Consider the following 20,465-nt stretch of genomic DNA (forward strand, 5'->3'; position numbering starts at 1 on the left):
GGCCAGATCTCTCAAAACATTCTTAAGCAGGCAGCCTAGACCATAACTTTGCAATTTGTTTTGGTAAATGTACAGTGAAAGTTACCCAGAGTAAGTTAGTGAGGTTGACTACCAGGTTAAAAACAGACAAAAATTTATTCACAAAATTACATAATGAAACACAAAGAACCGAATAAAGAACTCCAACAGAACTCACTCTATCCAAACTAGACTTAATTATGCTGTTCTGAATATACATAACAGTCCCAATAAGCAAACCTCCTTAAAAACACAATAAAAACGAAACAAAGGCTTACAAGTCAAAGTTAGAAGGGCAGAAGGAGAGAACTCCAACTCAAACATCAGTTTCTAGGACTGGCCACGCCCCTTTCATTATACAGGTCATTTCTAAAACCTGACCACTTTGGTCTGAAGTCTCATTTACATACAAACCGATTGCCTCTCAATAAACTCTTTCATCTCTGTACCAAACCAGTCTAATCAGGCCTGAGTGGCTTATCACCCCTCTGAAAAAATCTTTTAGGAGAAAGTGAGGACTGCAGATGCTGGAGATCAGAGCTGAAAAAGTGTTGCTGGAAAAGCGCAGCAGGTCAGGCAGCATCCAAGGAACAGGAGAATCTACCTTTCAGGCATGAGCCCTTTTTCAGGAATGAGGAAAGTATGCCAAGCAGGCTAAGATAAAAGGTAGGAGGAGGGACTTGGGGAAGGGGCATTAGAAATGCGATAGGTGGAGGAGGTTAAGGTGAGAGTGATAGGCTGGAGGCGGAGAGGTCAGGAAGAAGATTGCAGGTTAGGAAGGTGGTGCTAAGTTCGAGGATTAGGACTGAGACAAGGTGGGGGGGAGGGGAAGTGAGGAAACTGGAGAAATCTGAGTTCATCCCTTGTGGTTGGAGGGTTCCTAGGTGGAAGATGAGGCGCTCTTCCTCCAGCCTTCATGTTGCTATGGTCTGGCGATGGAGGAGGCCAAGGACCTGCATGTCCTTGGTGGAGTGGGAGGGGGAGTTGAAGTGTTGAGCCACGGGGTGGTTGGGTTGGTTGGTCCAGGTGTCCCAGAGGTGTTGGCTGAAACGTTCTGCAAGTAGGCGGCCTGTCTCCCCAATATAGAGGAGGCCACATCGGGTGCAGCGGATGCAGTAAATGGTGTGTGTGGAGGTGCAGGTGAATTTGTGGCAGATATGGAAGAATCCCTTGGGGCCTTGGAGGGAAGTGAGGGGGGAGGTGTGGGCGCAAGTTTAGCATTTCTTGCGGTTGCAGGGGAAGGTGCCGGGAGTGGAGGTTGGGTTGGTGGGGGGTGTGGACCTGACGAGGGAGTCACGGAGGGAGTGGTCTTTTCGGAACGCTGATAGGGGAGGGGAGGGAAATATATCCCTGATGGTGGGTTCCGTTTGGAGGTGGTGGAAATGACGACGGATAATACGATGTATCTGGAGGTTAATGGGGTGGTAAGTGAGGACCAGTGGGGTTCTGTCCTGGTGGCAATTGGAGGGGCGGGGCTCAAGGACGGAGGAGTGGGAAGTGGAGGAGATGCGATGGAAAACCAAAAGGGACAACTTTTAGAGAAGGGACCAGGTTTGTGACACTTCTTTGGTATTAATATCAACACAGAATCATACAATCCCTCCAGTGCAGATAGAGGTCATTCACCCTTTTGTGTCTATATTGACCCTCTGAAGACCACAGAATGACATGATGACTCAGTGGTTAGCACTGCTGCCTCACAGCACCAGGGACCTGGGTTCAATTCCCACCTCAAGCGACTGTCTGTATGGAGTTTGCACATTCTCCCAGTGTCTGCATGGGTTTCCTCCGGGTGCTCCGGTCTCTTCCCACAGTACAAAGATGTGCAGGTCAGATGAATTCTATTAGATGCATTAGTCAGGGGTAATTATAGGATAGGGAAACAGGTCTGCGTGGGTTACTCTTTGGAGGGTCGGTATGGACTTGTTGGGCTGAAGGGCCTGTTTCCACACTGTAGGGAATCTAATCTAATCTAAATAAACCATCCCACTCAGACACACCCCTCCACCCTATTCCCATAATCCCACATTTACCATAGCTAATTCCCCTCTCCTGCACATATCTGGACACTGCAAGATAATTTAGCATGGTCAATCCACCTAAACTGTACATCTTTGGACTGCGGGAGGAAACCAGAGCAACCCATGAAGACACAGAACGTGCTCACTCAACACAGAAGGTCACCCAAGGCTACAATCAAACCAGGGTCCCTGGCACTAAAAGGCAGCACGGGGACAGAAATAAATCGCCAGCAAAGCCAATTTCTACAAAGCAATGAGGAAAGAAAAGGTATAATGTTGCCATTCTTGCAATTTAAATTATTTACGTGCGCTATTTGTTGAATTGACCTCGCCCTCAAATTGTCATATCCAGATTACCGAGTGGCCTTTTCATTTTTAAGCATTTTAAACTAGTTTACATTTTTAACAAACTCATAACACGATTGGAATATTGAGAAACATGTGAGTAAGCAATGGGATTGGGTCTACAGAATGAATTAGTGTTTAGTTCAACGTGTTGTTCTCAGGCTCAGTAAGCATCAGCAAGGAGTAAATGGATTGCAACGCACAGAGAGCATGGCAACAGTTCCGACATGAGTTTTACAGCACACAAGTGTTATTGTCTCATTCAGTGGATATGAGCACTGATTTCACTGTCCCCTGAGGTGATAACAAAGGCACGGTAAAAATGAGAAGAACATCCTGTTTAACTGTATATTAACAATTCCAGTTTACAGTTATACAAAATACTAGATATCCTTATCTATCGCATCTGTTTATTGGTCAAAGCTCTGCACAAGCAGATAGGGATGGGGATTATCAAATTTATTCTGCATAATTTTTATGCTTCTGTTCGCTGCATAGCTTTGACCCAATAACCCACTCTTACAATACAAAGTGCCAGCACAGGCACGTTCCACTTTGAATTGGGCTGTGATTTCATGGGCGAGTAGCAGAAGGAAGCACTCAGCGATAAACCAAGAGGCAAAGTACAGGTTGCAAATGTAAAACAATGGAGTCAGCAGCTTAAAGCCAACTTCAGGGATCAGGAATTCAAACTTCACAAACCCCACCTTTTCAGCATCTCACGGAATCATTGCAATTCTGTGACGAGTGCGAGATTCTGTATATGAATTCTTCCCCCTTCAAAGCATTTTTTAAGCTTACCATCATTTATTAAGAAATAGTTTGGAAATAGCAGTCACGGATCAGCTTTTTTGAAATTTCCCCTTAGGTTCAAGTCTCAGTCAGCACGGCAATCTAGACTGACCCTCGAGGGCAGAGTTGAGGCAGTGTTGCATCTCAGATGCGCAGTCCATTTGAGGGTCGATCTGCTCTGTACATCTGGTGGATGTACAAAATCCCACGGAATTAAAAGGAAAACAAAAAAAAAGAGCTGAAGATGCCGGAGATCGGAAACAAACCAGAAATCGCTGGCAAAAACTCAGCAGGTCAGGCAGCATCTGAGGGAAGAAAGCAGAATTGACATTTCAAGCTGGGGAACAGGGTGGGAAGTGAAGGGGATAGGTGAAGATGGAGCCCGGAGAGATATGAAAAGGGGTAGATAAACAAAGATTGAAAATATCACGCCAGGACAGATGAAAAGCCGTATGAGTGATAATAATCGCAAAGAGTGGGAGAAAATAGTAGAGCAACCTAAATGTGATATTGGCCTCGGAGTACATGAGAATGGGGGACTGTGGTAAAAACATCCCATGTCAGAACAGGACCAGGTGTGAGCTGGGTAAAAGTCCTGCAAGGATGGGATCAGTATGGAAGGTTACTGGACTCTATGTAGAGTCCCAGAGGCTATAGGTTCCTCAAGTGGAACATGAGATGTTCTTTCAGCTTGCACTGAGGCTTGCTGGAACACTGCAGTTGTCAGGGACCACGATGGTGTGTTGAAATGACTGCGAACTACTAATCTCTGTGGATAGAACATAGGTATTCGACAAAGCAGTCACCCAGTTCGTGTTCCACCCCCCAGTTTAGAGGAGGCCAAAGTATAAACAGCGATCACGGTAGACTGGACTGAACAAAGTACAGTGAATCACTGCTTCACCTGGAAGGTAGGCTTGGGGTTATGGATGGTCAGGAGAGAGGGAATACACAGACAGGTGTTGCACCTGCTGTGACTGCAATGGGAAGATGCTGAGTGTGTGTTCGGAGATGTTGAGAATGGAGGAGGAATGGACCACAGAGAGAAGAGTCCCTGCAGAATGCTGGCAAGGAGGCGGGGTGGGGGGTAGTGGGTGCAATGTGTGTCTGGTCATTACATCCTATTGGAGGTAGCAGAGAGAGCAGCTTACAATCCTTTAGATGCAGAGGCTGGTGGGAGGGCAGGTGAGGACTGTGTGGGGGGCCTATCATTGTTGCAGGAGGGTGGGGACGCAATGAGGCAGAAGTGTGGAAGATGAGAACTAGCCATTTGTATACATAACTGGCTCAAGTGGTAGGAGATGGAGAGTGGTGGTGGAGGGTTACTCTTTCGACTGTAAGCCTTTGATCAATGGTGTGCCGCAAGGTTCAGGGCTGAGTCCACTGGTTTTATCATTTATATAAAAGATTTGGGGATGTGAATATAGGAGATGTAGTTAGTAAGTTTGCAGATGACACCAAAATTGGTCGTGTCATGTATAGCCAAGAAGGTTACCTTGGATTACATAGGGACCTTGATCAGGTGGGCTAATGAGTAGTGGATGGAGTTTAATTTAGATAACTGTCAGGTGCTGCATTTTGGAAAGGCAAAATCAGGCCAGGACGTATACACTTAATGGTACGGACCTGGGGAGTGTTGCCGAACAAAGAGACCTTGGAATGTAGGTTCATGGTTCTCGGAAACTGGAGTCGCAGATAGTCAGGTTTGTGAAGGCAGAGTTGCCTTTATTGGACAGTGCATGGAGTATAGCAGTTGAGAGGTCATGCTGTGGCTGTACAGGACATTGGTTAGGTCACTTTTGGAATATTGTGTTCAATTCTGGTCTCCCAGCTGTAGGAAAGATTTGAAACTTGAAAGGGTTCAGAAAAGATTTGTAAGGATGTTGTCAGGGTTAGATTAAATTGAGCTCAGGGAGTGGCTGGATAGGCTGGGGCTATTTCCCTGGAGCATCAAAGGCTGAAGACTCATTTTATGGAAGTTTATAAAATCATGAGGCGTATAGATAAGCTGAATAGCCAACGTCTTCTCCCCAGGGTACGGGAGTCCAAATCTAGAGGGCATAAGTTTAAGGTGAGAGGGGAAAGATTTAAAAAGGACCTAAGGGGCAACTTTTTCACGTAGAGGGTGGTGTGTGTGTGGAATGAGCTGACAGAGGAAGTGGTATAGGCCGGTACAATTACAACATTTAAAAGGCATCTGGATGGGTATAGGAACTAGAAGAGTTTAGAGGGACATGGCCAAATGCTGGCAAATAGGGCTAGATTAATTTAGGATATCTGGTCAGCACAGATGAGTTGGATCACAGGGTCTGTTTCCATGCTGTACATCTCCTTGACTCTGTGTCCACCATGGTAATGGGGATTCCTTGGTTGATGAATATGGTGGATATTTCTGAGATGCCTCCCTGCAGAATGTTGCATCATCACAACAGAGGCAATGGAGATAGAGAAACTGGGAGAATGGTATGGAGTCCTTACAGGAAGCAGGGTGTGAGGATGTATAATCGTGGGAGTTGATGGGTTTGTAATGGATATCAGTGGCCAGCCTATACCTAGAAATGAAAGCAGTGATGTTGAGGAATGGAATGTAGGCAGGAGATGGACCAGGTGAAGGTGCGGGCAGGGTAGCAATTGGAAGTAAAATTGATCAATTTTTCCAATTCTGAATGAAGCGTCAAGCAACATTGATGATAATATTGGTGTATTGGAGAAGGTGTTGCGTGCAGCATTGGAACGAGAAATATTCCACAAACCCTACAAAAGAGATGGGAATAACTGAAGCCCTGCCCTCATCTTTGACCTGAAGAAAGGCGAGAGGAGTTAAAAAGGAGAAGTTGTTCTAAGTGAAGAGGAGCTCAGCCAATTGGAAGAGGGTGATGGTGGTGGATGGAGATGGTTCAAGCGTTTTTTCCAGGGAGAAGTGGAGGGTCCTGAGACCATCCTAAGGAAGATGAACATGAAAATGTATTGCATGTCCTTGGTAAAAAGGAGGTGGCTGCTGCTCATGAACTGGAAATTCTAAATGTGATGCAAAGCATAAGAATCAGGGATGTAAGTGGAGAGGGACAGAACTGGGAAGCAAAATATAGAGTTAAATATCTCCAATCCCATGGAACTACATTGAAATAGAACAGAGCAATGGTCCCCAATGCCCCAATCAATATAATCCCTCAAAATCAACACAGATGTAGATTAATTAGTTATTATCACATTTCTCGTAATGGGTAAGTGTTGTGAGCAAATTGGTCATCATATTTTGGCATGATAACCACGACTACATTTTAAACAAACGCTTCTCTTGTGGTAAAGCAATTGGGGGCAGTTAAAGCAAGCGAAAAAGGTCAGTTAAAATCATCAGATAGACGCAAAGTTCTTTCCTCTTGTCCTATTTTGTACGCCTGCCTGGTCCATATTTACACTAAAATAATTGAAAATAAAATTGAGAAGGTAGGCTGATTTGGTGTCACATCACATAAAATCAAGTTCTACCATTCAACCTGAATGCAATGCAGACTTATACCAGTTCGAGATTGATCCCTTTGGAGTCGGATGAAGAGTGTTATAAAGAAAAAATAAGCAACAGCTCAAGGAATACCAAAACCAAAAAAGGGGAAAATTGCTGATTGAACTTATCCCATTCTATTTTGAGTTTCTAGTTTGAGTATGGAGGTAATTACAGAAAATATAATTTAATACTTTGAAGAAACAGGCATAATTAGGAAAAAGACAAACAGCTGTTTAAATTAATTTCACATCTAAGTTTATGTACACATTGGACTTCAGGGACTAACTATCTGGATAAAGCAAAATACGGAATGAAATTTTATAGTTGCGCCTTTTGTAATGAACAGTTAGATTGAATTCCCTCTGTAGTTATTGGTTGTCTAAAATAAGCAATACATACAATCTTTAGCAAAGACCAGGTGTATGCAGTAAAGTGTTTTGTTGCGTTGATGGAGAGATAAATATTGAATAGGACACTAGGGAAACCACAAAAGAGCATAAAATATAGGAACAGAATTAGGCCACTTGGCCCATCGATTTTGCTCCACCATTCAATCCTGGCTGACAAATTTCTCAATTCCATTCTCCTACCTTGTCCCCATAACCCTTGTTCCTCTTTCCAATCAAGAACCTATCTGTCTTAAATTTACTCAATGACTTAGCCTCCACAGCCCTCTGCAGTAATGAGTTCTGCAGAATCACTACCCTGTCTAAAAAACATTCCTTCTCATCTCAGTTCCAAAAGGTTACTCCTTCATTTTGAGGCTGTACCCTCAGGTCCTAGTCTCTCCTATTAGTGGAAACACTTTCTCAATTTCCACTCTATCCGGGCATCCTGGGATTCTCCAACTTTCAAAGAAATCCCCCCTTACCCTTCTAACCCCATTGAGTACAGACCCAGATTTCTCAACTGCTCCTCATTCAACAAGCCCTTCATCCCCAGGATCACTCTTGTAAAATTTCTCTGGATCTCCTCCAATGCCAGCACATTCCTCCTTGGATATGGGGCCCAAAACTGTTCACAATTATCCAGGTACAGTCTGACAGACCTTATACAGCCTCAGCAGTGCACATTAACCCGCACATTAATCTTAAGAGCACTCCTAATTCCCTTTGTTTCAGATTGATGAAGCCTTTCCCCATTCTTCTGTCAAAGAGAGCCATTGGATCTTTAACATTCACCTAAGAGGCCAGGTGGAACCTTGATTTAACATCTCACCTGAAACTCAGCACCTCTGCCAGCATGGCATTCCTTCACTATATGCAAGGACTTTTGTGCTCATCTTTGGACTAGGATTTGAACCAACAACTTTCTAACTCAGATTGCAGTGCTACAAACTGAGCCCCCCGGCACTCTGAGTGACGTACAATGATTCACTGTGCTAGTTTTACATCACACAGAATCGTAATTTGCTCCAACCACAACTAGCTAAGCACTTCAGAGTTCAAACAGTTTGTGACAATGTACCCTGGACGTTGGACAACGGAATCACATTTAAGTGGCCCACTTATTTAAGAAAAGATATTCTTTTGTTTGGAAGTTCAGAGAAGGTTCACCAGTGTGGAGGGATGTTGTATGATCGAAGGTTAAACAGATTGGGACTCTACTCACTGGAGTTTAGAAGAATGACTGGTGATCCCTTGAAACAGGGAGGATTCAAAAGTAGCGGGACTGGGGAAAATGCTGAGGTCGTCTTCCCTTTCAAGGGAAGTTGAGGACCACAGGCCATAATCTCAAAATAAAGGGACTCCAATTTAATGAGGAGGTATTTCTTCCAAGGGTTGAGAATCTTTGGAATTCCTCGTCACAGAGTCCCGTGGGAGCAAGTTTGAGGGATGGAAAGGCTTACTCTGTTCCGATCTCTTAAGGACGTATGGCGATTTTCCTGGGTCTGCAATACATGGCCTAAATGTCATAAATATGTCCAAGTCTAATCACATGACAGGAAGCAGTCATGTTTCCCACATTTAAATTACTGCAGAAGGATTGGATAGATTCCTCACATGTCCGGTATGTCGACCAGCTTGTTGACATTTGGAGCTGAAAGCTATTCAACCCCTGGCAGCGTATTAACTGGAGAACCTTACTTGCTGTATACAAGTATCCAAATATTTACTGAATATTATCAGCATGTATTACAAAATCCAACAGCCTTACCAAACTAAAGTATCTATTAAAAGCTGCACACTGCTTTTTCATCACATATAGACAAATTCATTAGCCCATGATGGAAAATAATACTTTGGAAGCAATGGACAAGGCATCCAAACAGTATTAAGTCAGGTTAATATGAATAAACAGCAATGTAAACACAAAAACAAAAAGATGTAATGTCTTGTATGACAAATATAAAAGATAGAAAGCAAATATAAAAGTAGCCAGTTACATTTGCACCATATAAATGCCAGGTAATGGCCCATCTCCAATAACAGACAGACAATCTAATCTCCACCCCTTGTCATTTAATGGTGTTACCATCACTGAATCCCCTACTATCAACATCATTAGGGTTACCATTGACCAGAAACTCCATTGGATTCGCTGTATAAACACAAGAACCGGTCGGAGGTTTGGAATACCATGATGAGCAACTCACTTTCCGACTCCCCTCTTGCTTGGGTGGCTGCAGCTCCAAAAACAAACACGCGAGAACCTTGGCACCATCCAATACAAAGCAGCCGCTCATTTAGCACCACATCCACATGCATCTGCTGCCTCCATCACCAACATCGATAAGATGCACAGCAGGAATTCACCAAAGTTCTGAAGATAGCACCTTCCAAACCCATGACCACGTCCATTTAGAAGGACAAGGGCAGTAGATACATGGGAACATCACCATCTTCTCAAGGGCAACTGGGAACACACAATAAACGCTGGCCAGCTAGCAACGTCCACATCCCACAAAGCAAACAAAGAAGGCATGACATAACATGTTTTAAAATATACTAATTCAATGATCTTACATTCTCCAGAGAATGTTTTGAAAGTTGCAGAATCTGACACAAACTGATTATGATTGATGATATCAGAATTCATCTTCTTTTGACATAGACAAACATAGCTTTTAAAACGGTTAGTTTCTCGATGTGTGATTGAATAAACTCTTTAATTCATCAAGTAATAACTTGCAGGTAGTAATTAATTTGAGGGACACTCATAGTTTAATTTGAGGTTATGAAATGAGCAAGACTGGGAAACTGCTGCTGTATTTATTGATAAAGATCTTGAAGACCAGCAGCAGCCATGAATGTCAGAATTACTGAATTGGAGATGCCGGTGTTGGACTGGGGTGTACAAAGTTAAAAATCACACAACACCAGGTTATAGTCCAACAGGTTTAAATGGAAGCACACTAGCTTTCGGAGTGACGCTCCTTAGTCTATCACCTGATGAAGGAGCGTCGTTCCGAAAGCTAGTGTGCTTCCAATTAAACCTGTTGGACTATAACCTGGTGTTGTGTGATTTTTAACAGAATTACTGAAAGAGATTTAAAATGGATATATAATATCCATTCACTAACAGCATATTTGAATAAATAATCAGGCATCTCCTGGGACAACAGTAGTTTAAGGCTGATTTTAATAAAATTTATGAAGCTGTCAACAAAACATCCTGCCCACCTTGGAAGGAAAGATATAAAGGCACTGGAATTTAACCAGGCAATTCAGTTAGTTTTTAGATGAGATTACTTACAGTGTGGAAGCAGGCCCTTTGGCTCAATAAGTCCACACCGACCCTCTGAACAGTAACCCACCTAGACTTATTCCCCTACATTTAACCCTTCACCTAACACTACAGACAATTTAGCGTGGCTAATTCACCTAACCTGCACATCTTTGGACTGTGGGAGGAAACCGGAGCACCCTGTTGCCTGTTTATTGAGAGCGTTTGTCTAACTCCTTACAACATATTTTGACTGACAGATGTATTGTTGATGGGTGCATTGCCAACAAAAGACAATCATGTTTAACTTGGGCATTGTGTATTGTCTCATTATTTCTCATAATTTTCACTTTTGAGCAATGGAGTACATTGCCAGGGCAGGTTACTTCTTCCACCATCCCTTGCATCTGTAGGAAGATCTGTAAAGACTGACTCACCATTAGCCTGAGAAGAATATATATGAACCCTTTCAATGACATAAAACCAATAAATGAGTACATCAATCAGTACTTAAGGCCGGCACGGTGGCTCAGTGGTTAGCACTGTTGCCTGACAGCGACAGGGGCCCGGGTTCAATTCCTGCCTCAGGCAACTGTGTGGAGTTTGTACATTCTCCCTGTGTCTGCGTGGGTTTCCTCTGGGTGCTCCGGTTTCCGCCCACAATCCAAAGATGTGCAGGTCAGGTGAATTGGCCATGCTAAATTGCCCAGTGTTAGGTACATTAGTCAGGGGTAAATATAGGGTAGGTGTTGGGTTACTCTTCGGAGGGTCGGTGTGGACTTGTTGGGCCAAAGGCCTTGTTTCCATACTGTAGGGAATCTAATCTAAAATGCTGTTCTTCAATTACCACTGCTCGCTAGAGGTCCTCCATGCTTTCTCACATTTTAGCTTCACCCACAGCTTTGTAGTACAGTGACTTTCTTCACTTGTCCCATGAAAGTCCAACAACACACAGGCACATGTTCCTCTCCGACCCACTGAAGCACCATTGTTGTAGGCTTTTCCAAATGCTGTCTTACACAGATGGTTAAATTTCCCTTGACATGTTTTTCTGCACTTCCGCAAGTGAAACCATTAATCATAGAATCCTTTTGGTTTAACAAGACCACACTAACACTCTGAAGAGTAATCCAGCCAGACATCTTTCCCTGCCCTATTATCCTTATAGAGGAACTTTGATTATCCAAACGAGTTGGGCGGGTACTATTTCATTTGAATAATTGATTATTCGGTTAATCTGTTCAATGCTGTTCCTCTGGGGCTTGGAATTTTCTGTCTAGTCTGCTCCTCCTTCAGGAGACGAGGTAGCAGTACACCGCGCGCGAGCCCCCACCCCCCAACCTCTGACAGCTTTAATACTCCAGAAGCCTCCATCCAATGTGAATAAAAGAACATATTTTAAAATAAATGTATTTATGTTGCAAAGATAATCACACGAATCATTGCTTTGTTACAGAAGGTGAGCAGAACTGTTGACTGGAAGGACCATTTCATTGATGACATAAAGACTTGTTCAGCTTTCAAGTCTAGCATAAACTGGCTACTAAGAACAATTCTATGGGTGAAGAAGTAAGCCCAATGCCTGACTGATGATGCTTTTTGTGTCTCATTTTGATGCCTAATGAATTACATTGCCCATTACAGGCTGTTTGCTGACAAAATCCGTGTCATTAAATGGTTTATAATGGTCACCTGGCTGCAGTCCTTCAATACAAAGTAGGGTGAGGCAAATAAACTGAAAGGAACTAATGGGTGGGGATAATCCTGGGTTCACCTCAATGCAGCATGTTTACAGTCTAACCATACTTTGAGTGAAGACATTTCTCAAGAATTCCTGATTGGATTTATTAGTGACAATCTTATATTTTTGCTCTTCCCCTTACCCAGAAACATCATCTGTATGTCTGCTGTAAAACCTTTCGTTACCTTAAGAATCTTAATCAACCATCTCTTTCCCAGAGAAAGCAACCACCAATCAAATGGGAGAATGCTCTTAAGTTCCAGGTTGCTGCCTTTGTGCTGCTTAGGTTTTTAAAAATCTTTTTAATCACAAAATAACCAATTAGAGCAAATTAATATCAACTGTCATAACTTGACCAATTATTGCATAGCTTTTACTGACGGTCAGTTAAAGAGCTAACAAATTTTGAAACGGTTACACATGGGAAAATGGCTGGCAATGTAGAATGGAAGTTGGTAGTATTCTCTGAGCTATAAGGCCTATCGAGACTTGAGCACTAAAATCTAGACTGGCATCCCAACGCAGGACTGAGGGTGTGTTGGACCGCTGTTTTATGAATGGGGGTTTAAACCAAAGTCTCATCTTCTCCCTCACATTGGCATATAGGACCTCATGATACTCACGGAACCCATGGTCTGGGAATTCCTGGGGTCATGCAAGATACAAAAAATGAAACAGAAATGAAAATGACCACTTATTTTAAAGTGCTTTCCAGGTAGTGAAGTCTTTTTTTCAATTGTAGTGACTGTTATTATGTAAGAAGCACAGCAGCCAATTTGCTCACATAAAGCACCCACAAACAGTATTGATTAGATAATCTGCTTTTTGGGATATTGACTGAGAGATACATATTGATGAGGACACTGAAGAGAACACCTCTGCTCTTTTTCAAATTGGTCCTAGGAGAGAAATGTCCTATGCAGCAATGGCTGAGGAATTATTTGCAAACCTGATTTTTTTTGACTGAATTTGATGGTCTTTTGAGAAAGAACACTTGCCTTTGTGAGATGACTGTAGGGTCATAGAGAGATAGACATGTATAGCATGGAAACAGATCCTTTGGTCCAACTTGTCAATGTCGACCAGATATCCCAACCAAATCCCGTCCCATTTGCCAACACTTGGCCCATATCCTTCTAAACCCTTCCTGTTTATATACCCACCCAGATCCTGTAATTGTACCAGCCTCCACCACTTCCTCTGGCAGCTCATTCCATACACATACCACCCTCTGCATGAAAAAGTTGCTCCTTTAGGTCCCTTTTATATCTTTCCTCCCTCACCCTAAACCTCTACCCTCTAGTTCTAGACTCCCTGACCCCAGGAAAAGACTTTGTCTATTTATCCTATCCATGCCCTTAGTGATTTTACAAGCCTCTATAAGGTCACCCCTCAGCCTCCGATGCTCCAGGGAAAACAGCCCCAGTCTATTCAACCTCTCCCTATAACTCAAATCCTCCAACCCTGGCAACATCCAGGTTAATCTTTTCTGAACCCTTTCAAGTTTCACAACATCCTTCCGATAGGAGGGAGACCAGAATTGCAGTCAAAATTCCAAAAGTGGCATAACCAACATCCAGTACAGCTGCAACATGACCTCCCAACTCCTATACTCAGTGCTCTGTCCAATAAAGGAAAGCATACCAAACACCTTCTTCACTGTCCTATCTACTTGCGACTCCACTTTCAAGGAGCTATGAACCTGCACTCCAAGGTCTCTTTGTTCAGCAACACTCCCCATGACCTCACAATTAAGTGCATCAGGCCTGCTCTGATGTCCATTAGGAATATTTTAACTTCTGAATTTAGCAATACTAGAATAGCAGTGGCCCTTAAAAAATAAACTTCAAGTCCTATTAATGTTGACAATTTTCCACTGCTAATTTACAAATACCAAAAGCTGGGGAGTTGAAACACTCCATCAATTTCAGATAATGGACACTGTTCATTGTGACATTGTTTTTTCTTTCTCCCCTCCCAACCTTTCGTATTCATCTCCTTTCTCTACCCCTCAGTTTGTTTTGTTTTCCCTCTCTCTCTTTTTCTCTCTCACTTCCTCAGTTTGTGTTTTTCTCTACCCCCTCACTCTGAATCATACAGTACAAAAACAGACTCTTCCGTTCATCCGGTCCATACTGATCATAATCCCAAACTTAACTACATCCCTCCAAACATTTCCTACTCAAGTGCTTATCCAAATGTCTTTTAAACATTGTAATTGTACCCCCATCCACTACTCCCTCAGGAAGTTCATTCCATAGGCCAGAACACCCTCTCTTTAAAAGATTTGCCTCTCATGTCTTTTCAAAATCTCTCTTCTCACCTTAAAAATATGCCTTTGTCTTGAAATCCTCCATCCAAAGGAACAGGTAACTACTACGAATTCTCTCTATACCCCTCAGTATTTTATAAACTTTGATGAGATCGCTTCTGAACCTCTTACTCTTCAATGAAAAAAAAATCCCAGCCTAAGCAGCCTCTCTTCATAACTCAAGACCTTCCATGCCTGGCATTATCCTGATAACTCCTTCCGAACCCTCTCCAGTTTAATAATATCCTTCCTATAACTGTGCAACCAGAACTGGACACAGTACTCCAGAAGCGGCCTCACCAATATCCTGCACAAGCTCAACATGACTTTCTAAGTCCTAAGCAATGAAGCCAAGCATGCCAAAGAGCTTTTTAACCACCCTGTCTATATGCAACGCAAACTTCCAAAAATTATGTACTTGAACCCCAAGGTCTCTCTGTTCAATAACGCTAGCCAAGGCCTTACCATTAATTAATAAGCCCTGCCTTGTTCGTTGTCCCTTGCAGTTATCCAGATTGAACTCCATCTGCTATTTTTGAGCCCATTGACCCATTTTATCAAGATCCCTTCGTGATCTTCTTCACGGTCTACTACACCACCAATTTTGGTGTCATCCACTAACTTATTAAACATGCCTTCTGTATAAATGACAAACAAAAGAGGACCCAGAACTATTTCCTGTGGAACAATGCTGGTCACAGGCCTCCAGTCCAAAAAGCAAACATCCATCACCACTCTCTGGCTCCTGCCATTAAGCCATTTATATATCCAATTGGCAAATTCACCTAGTCCAATGCAACCAAACTTTACTAATTAGTCTACCATGCAGAACCTTGCCAAATGCTTTACTAAAGTCCAAATAAACAACATCCACTGCTCTGCCCTCATCAGTCTTTTTGGTAACTTCCAAACTCAAATTTGAGAGACACAATATTTCACGCACAAAGCCATGATGACTATCCCTAATCAATTTTTGCCTCTCTAAATGCCCACAAATCCTATCTTTTACAATCACCTCCAACAAATTACCCACAGCTAAATCAGACTCACTGGTCTACAGTTCCCCAGCTTCTCCTTACAACCTTTTTTGAACAAAGGTACAACATTAGCCACCTCCGTCATCAGGCACCTCACTCGTAGTTATAGATGAAGCAAATATTTCTGCAACTTTCTCCCTTAATTCCCACAACATTCTGGGATATATTACATCAGGTTCCAGAGATTTATCCACCTTTATATTCTCCAAGACCTCCTGGACGTTCTCTTCTGTAACAATTTTAAAAACAAAATTTATTTCTCTGCATTCTCTAGCTTAATACGTTTCTCTTTCTCACTATAGGAGTTAGGAAGTCATGTTTCAGTCTCTCCTCCTCCCTTTCCCAATTTGTAATTCCTGCTCTCTCATTATTATATTTAACGCAGGCCTTAAATCCACCACTGTCAAGCCACTTGGAACAATGACAGTGTGGTCTATTTGAACTCAGTATTAATTTGTATCAGCAGCAGATCTGTGTTTTGCTCCATGTGATTCATGTCCTGCCTTATTCCCTGCCAGTGAAGATGGAACCTGCTGAAAATGGAGATGGATGTTCCACATTTGGGACTTGTCCATCATCTTTACAAGTTGAAATTACTTTCCGGACCTCTCCCCTATCCCTGCCCCCTTCCTCATTCTCTTTCTTTTTCTCCCGACTCAAGGCTGGCTTTGTCTCTATCTCCCTTATCGATGCCTCAGGTCTCGTAGAATTTCCATTTGACTTTGACTGGCTCGAAGTTTTCAATGTGATTCATTAAGATGTTGGCAATGGGTAATGAATGGTGAAGGACTTCTAGAATCCAGGCAACGTGAAATGGTTGACAAGTGATAAAAATGTGTTAACTCTACAAATAAACAACATTTCTCTACCAGCAGCACTTGGGAAGCACCATCCTAGAGCAGGTGGATTTGGGACCTTTCTTAAACCACCAGAAGAGCAGGAACCTAACGCCACATTGAACAATACATAAGATGCCTACATTTCAGCATGGCATCATTTGTCAAGGTTTGGATTTATTTCATAGCATTTTTCTAGAAAGAAAACAAGCATAATTTTGGGTGGGTCTGGGTGGAATGCTATTTGGAGGGTTGGAGCAAACTCAAAATCGGCCAAAAGACCTCTTTCTGTATTTTTGCGATTCCAGATTTTAAAAAAATAATGGAATCGTCGTATAAACAATTCTATAAAATGCCTCTCAGACCTCTGACCCAGGAGACTTTCTGTGCTGTTGATCCCTATAGGCACTCTCTCAGAATTCAGAGAGAAAAACAATATTTTCAGCAAGGCATCAGCATAAAATCGAAATGTTTTCAGATTTAGTTTCGGAACTTTATTGCTCTTAAAGTGCAGTGTCCCAAGAGAAATGGGTCACTCACTTCACTTGCCTGATCAGATCTACAATTGTTAATATCTACTGGCAATTGCATACAAGTCTTAAGAAAAACAACTCCTTCACAAGCCAGAGATCGTGATGGTTGTAAAAATTTCTTTATTAATATTGTGCAAAGAATGTGTTAAGCAATGTAATTGCACTTGACTGTTAGCACTTCTGAGATTACAGCATACTGAATTAAGGGAATTTAAATCAAGATCCAACTCTGACAACAGTTACCGCCAAACTGTTTAAATTGCTTTGTCACCACACTGGAAAAAATATATATACATATCAGTTTTTCACAAATTAATTTCTTCACGAATATAGTTTTTCAAATTACACTTCAAGTGTCATCACACAATATGCCATGACACTAAAATGCTGTAATCCAGTTCTCTGCCCCATCCCAATCAAACTGGAGAGTGGTGGATAGACTGGAGCAGATTAAGCCAGGAAATTATCTCTAGCTATTTCTGCACCACTTCCTGTTGCCCACAGAATGAAGATAATGGTTAATTTCGCCATTTACTGCTGAGTTTTTGCTGAACATACACTGGGGTCAGGACTACACGAGGGGGGAAATATTCCACTATTTGTTCTTCTCACAGAAAAATGAGAGTCAAAGAGTGTGGTGCTGGAAAAGCACAGCCGGTCAGGCAGCATCCGAGGAGTAAGAGAATCGACGTTTCGGCCAAAGGCCCTTCATTAGGAATAAGGGCAGTGCCTAAGGGTACTGGGGGGGGATGAATGGGGGGGACACATGGTTGTGTTGTGGGGGGGGGGGGGGGGGGGGGGGGAGGTTCAGAGGGAAGGTAGCTAGGAAAGTGATAGGTAGAAGGTGGTGGGAGTGACAGTGATAGGTCGGAGAGGAGGGTGGAGCAGATAGGTGGTAAGGAAAATGGACAGATAGGACTGTTCAAGAGGGCGGTGCCAAGTTGAAAGGTTGGATCTAGGGGGGAGGGGGGGGCAGGGAGGGAAATGAGGAAGCTGGTGAAATCCACATTGATGCCATGTGGTTGGAGGGTCCCAAGGCGGAAGATGAGGCATGCTTCCTTCAGGCCTCGGGTGGTTAGGATTTGGTGATGTAGGAGGCCCAGGACCTGCATGTCCTTGGTGGATTGGGAGGGGGAGTTAAAGTGTTCAGCCACACGGTGGTGGGGTTGGTTATTGAGGGTGTCCCGGAGATGTTCTCTGAAACGACCTGCAAGTTGGAGTCCTGTCTCCCCAATGTAGAGAAGACACATCGGGTGTAATGGATGCAGTAGATGACGTGCATGAAAATGCAGGTGAAACTCTATCAGATGTGGAAGGAAACTTTGGGGTCTTGGATGGAGTTGAGGGGGGGAGGTGTGGGCGCAGGTTTTACACTTGTGGTGCCAACAGAAGGTGCTGGGAGGGGAGGATGTGTTGGTGACAGAGGGTTTACCTAACAAGGGAGTCATGGAGGGAATGGTCTCTCTAAAACACAGATAGGGGTGGGGAAGGAAATATATCTAAGTGGGGTCTGTTTGTAGGTGGTGGAAATGGGAGGAGGATAATGTGATTATCTGCAGGTTGGTGGGGTGGAAGCTGAGGATGGGGTTCTGTCCTTGTTGCAATTGGAGGAGGGGGATCAAGGGTGGGAAGTGCGGGAAGTGGAGATGAAGTGGAGGGCATTGTCAATCACATGGGAGGGGAAATTGCGGTATTTGAAGGAGGACGACATCTGGGTTTTTAAAATGGTGGAACTGGTCCTCCAGGGAGCAGATGCAGCAGAGGTGGATGAATTGGGAATAAGGGATAGTGTTTTTACAGGAGACAGGGTGGGAGGTGGTGTAGTCCAGGTAGCCACAGGAGTTGTTGGGTTTATAATAGATGTCAGTGTTAAGTCGATCGCCGAAAATGGAGATGGAGAGGTCCAAGAAGAAGACCACTATTGTTTATTGTCTACTGGAGGTGTTCGAGATGGTCTAGCTGATTTGAGGTCGGGATGGAAGGTGTTAGTAAAGCTGATGAACCGTTCAACCTCTTAGTGGGAGCACGAGGTGGCGCTGATACAGTCATCGATGTAACGAAGACAAAGGTGAGGAATTGTGCCGGTGTAGCTGGAGAAGACGGACTGTTCTGTGTACCCAACAAAAAGGCAGGCCTAGGTGGGGACCAAGTGGGTGCCCATGGCTGCCCCTTTGGTCTGGAGTAATTGGAGGGAGAACCCTCCTCTCTGACCTATCACCTTCACCCCAACCTTCATTGACCTTTTCATTCCCAGCTACCTTCCCCCCTAGCTCCCCCCCCACCCCACCCATGTATCTCTCAGCCCCCTTAGGCCATCCCCTCATTCCTGATGAAGGGTTTATGCTCCTCGGATGCTGTTTTTCCAGCACCACACTCTTCAGCTCTGATCTCCAGCATCTGCAGTCTTCACTTTCTCCTCATAGAAAAATAAGACAAGGTTTCATTGGTCATCTGTCAGGCTCTACGGCTGTATAATGTTACCAATAAATGTTTTTGAAAAAATTACGCACCATTCAGGACTCCTCAGACACTGGAGCAGTTCATGTCCAAATACCAACAAGATTTGGACAATATCCAGGCTTAGGCTTACACTTGGTGAATAACATTTGCATCACACAAATGTCAGGCTATGACCATCATCAAAAAGAGACAGACAATCTAACCATCACCTTTTGACATTCAATGGTGTTACCATCATTTGATCCCGCACTAACATCCTGGGGCTTATCATTGATCAGAAACTCAACTGGACTTACCACAAACAGTGGCTACAAGAGCAGAGCAGAGACTAGGAATACTGCAGTGGGTAACGCATCTCGACTCCCCAAAGCCTATTCACCATCAATAAGGCAGAAGTTAGAAATGTGATGGAATACCCCCGCCCCCCACTTGCCTGGATGAGAAGCTTGACACCATCCAGGACAAAGCAGCCCGCTTGATTGGCACTAAATTCACAAACGTCCACTCCCTCCACCACTGACACTCAGTACACACTGCAGTTATTACAAGATGCACTGCAGAAATTCACCAAAGATCCTCAGGCAGCACCTTCCAAATGCATGATTACTTCCATCTATAAGAACAAGGGCAATAGATACTTTTAATCGCTCCTCCAAACCACTCACCATCCTGATTTGGAAACATATCGTCATTCCTTCACTGGGTCAAAATCCTAGATTTCCCTCCCTAATGACATTGTGGGTCAACCCACAGCAGATGGACTGCAGTGGGTCAAGGCAGCAACTCACTACCACCTTCTCAAGTGCAACCAGGGTTGAGCAATAAATGCTGGCCAGCCAGCAACACCCACATCACACAAGAAATGAATAATTTTTTTTTGAAACCCTAGTCCAATCCTCAACCACCCTCCATTCCCTCAGTCCCTTCCCATATAACCACAGAAGGTGCAATACCTGCTCTTACACCTCTTCCCTGCTCACCATCCAAGAGTCTAAACACAGCCTTTCCAAGGTGAATCAGCATTTCACCTGTACCTCTCACAATCTTGTGAATTGTACTAGCTGCACCCAATGTGGCCTACTCTACATTAGAGAAATCAAACGCAGACTGGGTAACTGCTTTGCAGAACATCTCCGGTCCACGTACAAGCAGGATCCCAATCTTCCTACAGCCGGTCATTTTAACAGTGTCCCGCTCCCA

General features: G+C 43.5%; 1 protein-coding gene across 1 annotated transcript in view; it reads right to left on the reverse strand.

The window, feature by feature from the left end:
• The window catches only part of marchf1 (membrane-associated ring finger (C3HC4) 1), a 176,495-nt gene that overhangs the window by 101,768 nt on the left and 54,262 nt on the right, over window positions 1–20,465 (reverse strand). The gene's annotated exons all lie outside the window — the stretch shown is intronic.

The sequence above is a fragment of the Hemiscyllium ocellatum genome, chromosome 1 (assembly GCF_020745735.1).
Source record: "Hemiscyllium ocellatum isolate sHemOce1 chromosome 1, sHemOce1.pat.X.cur, whole genome shotgun sequence".
NCBI classification, from domain to species: Eukaryota; Metazoa; Chordata; class Chondrichthyes; order Orectolobiformes; family Hemiscylliidae; genus Hemiscyllium; species Hemiscyllium ocellatum.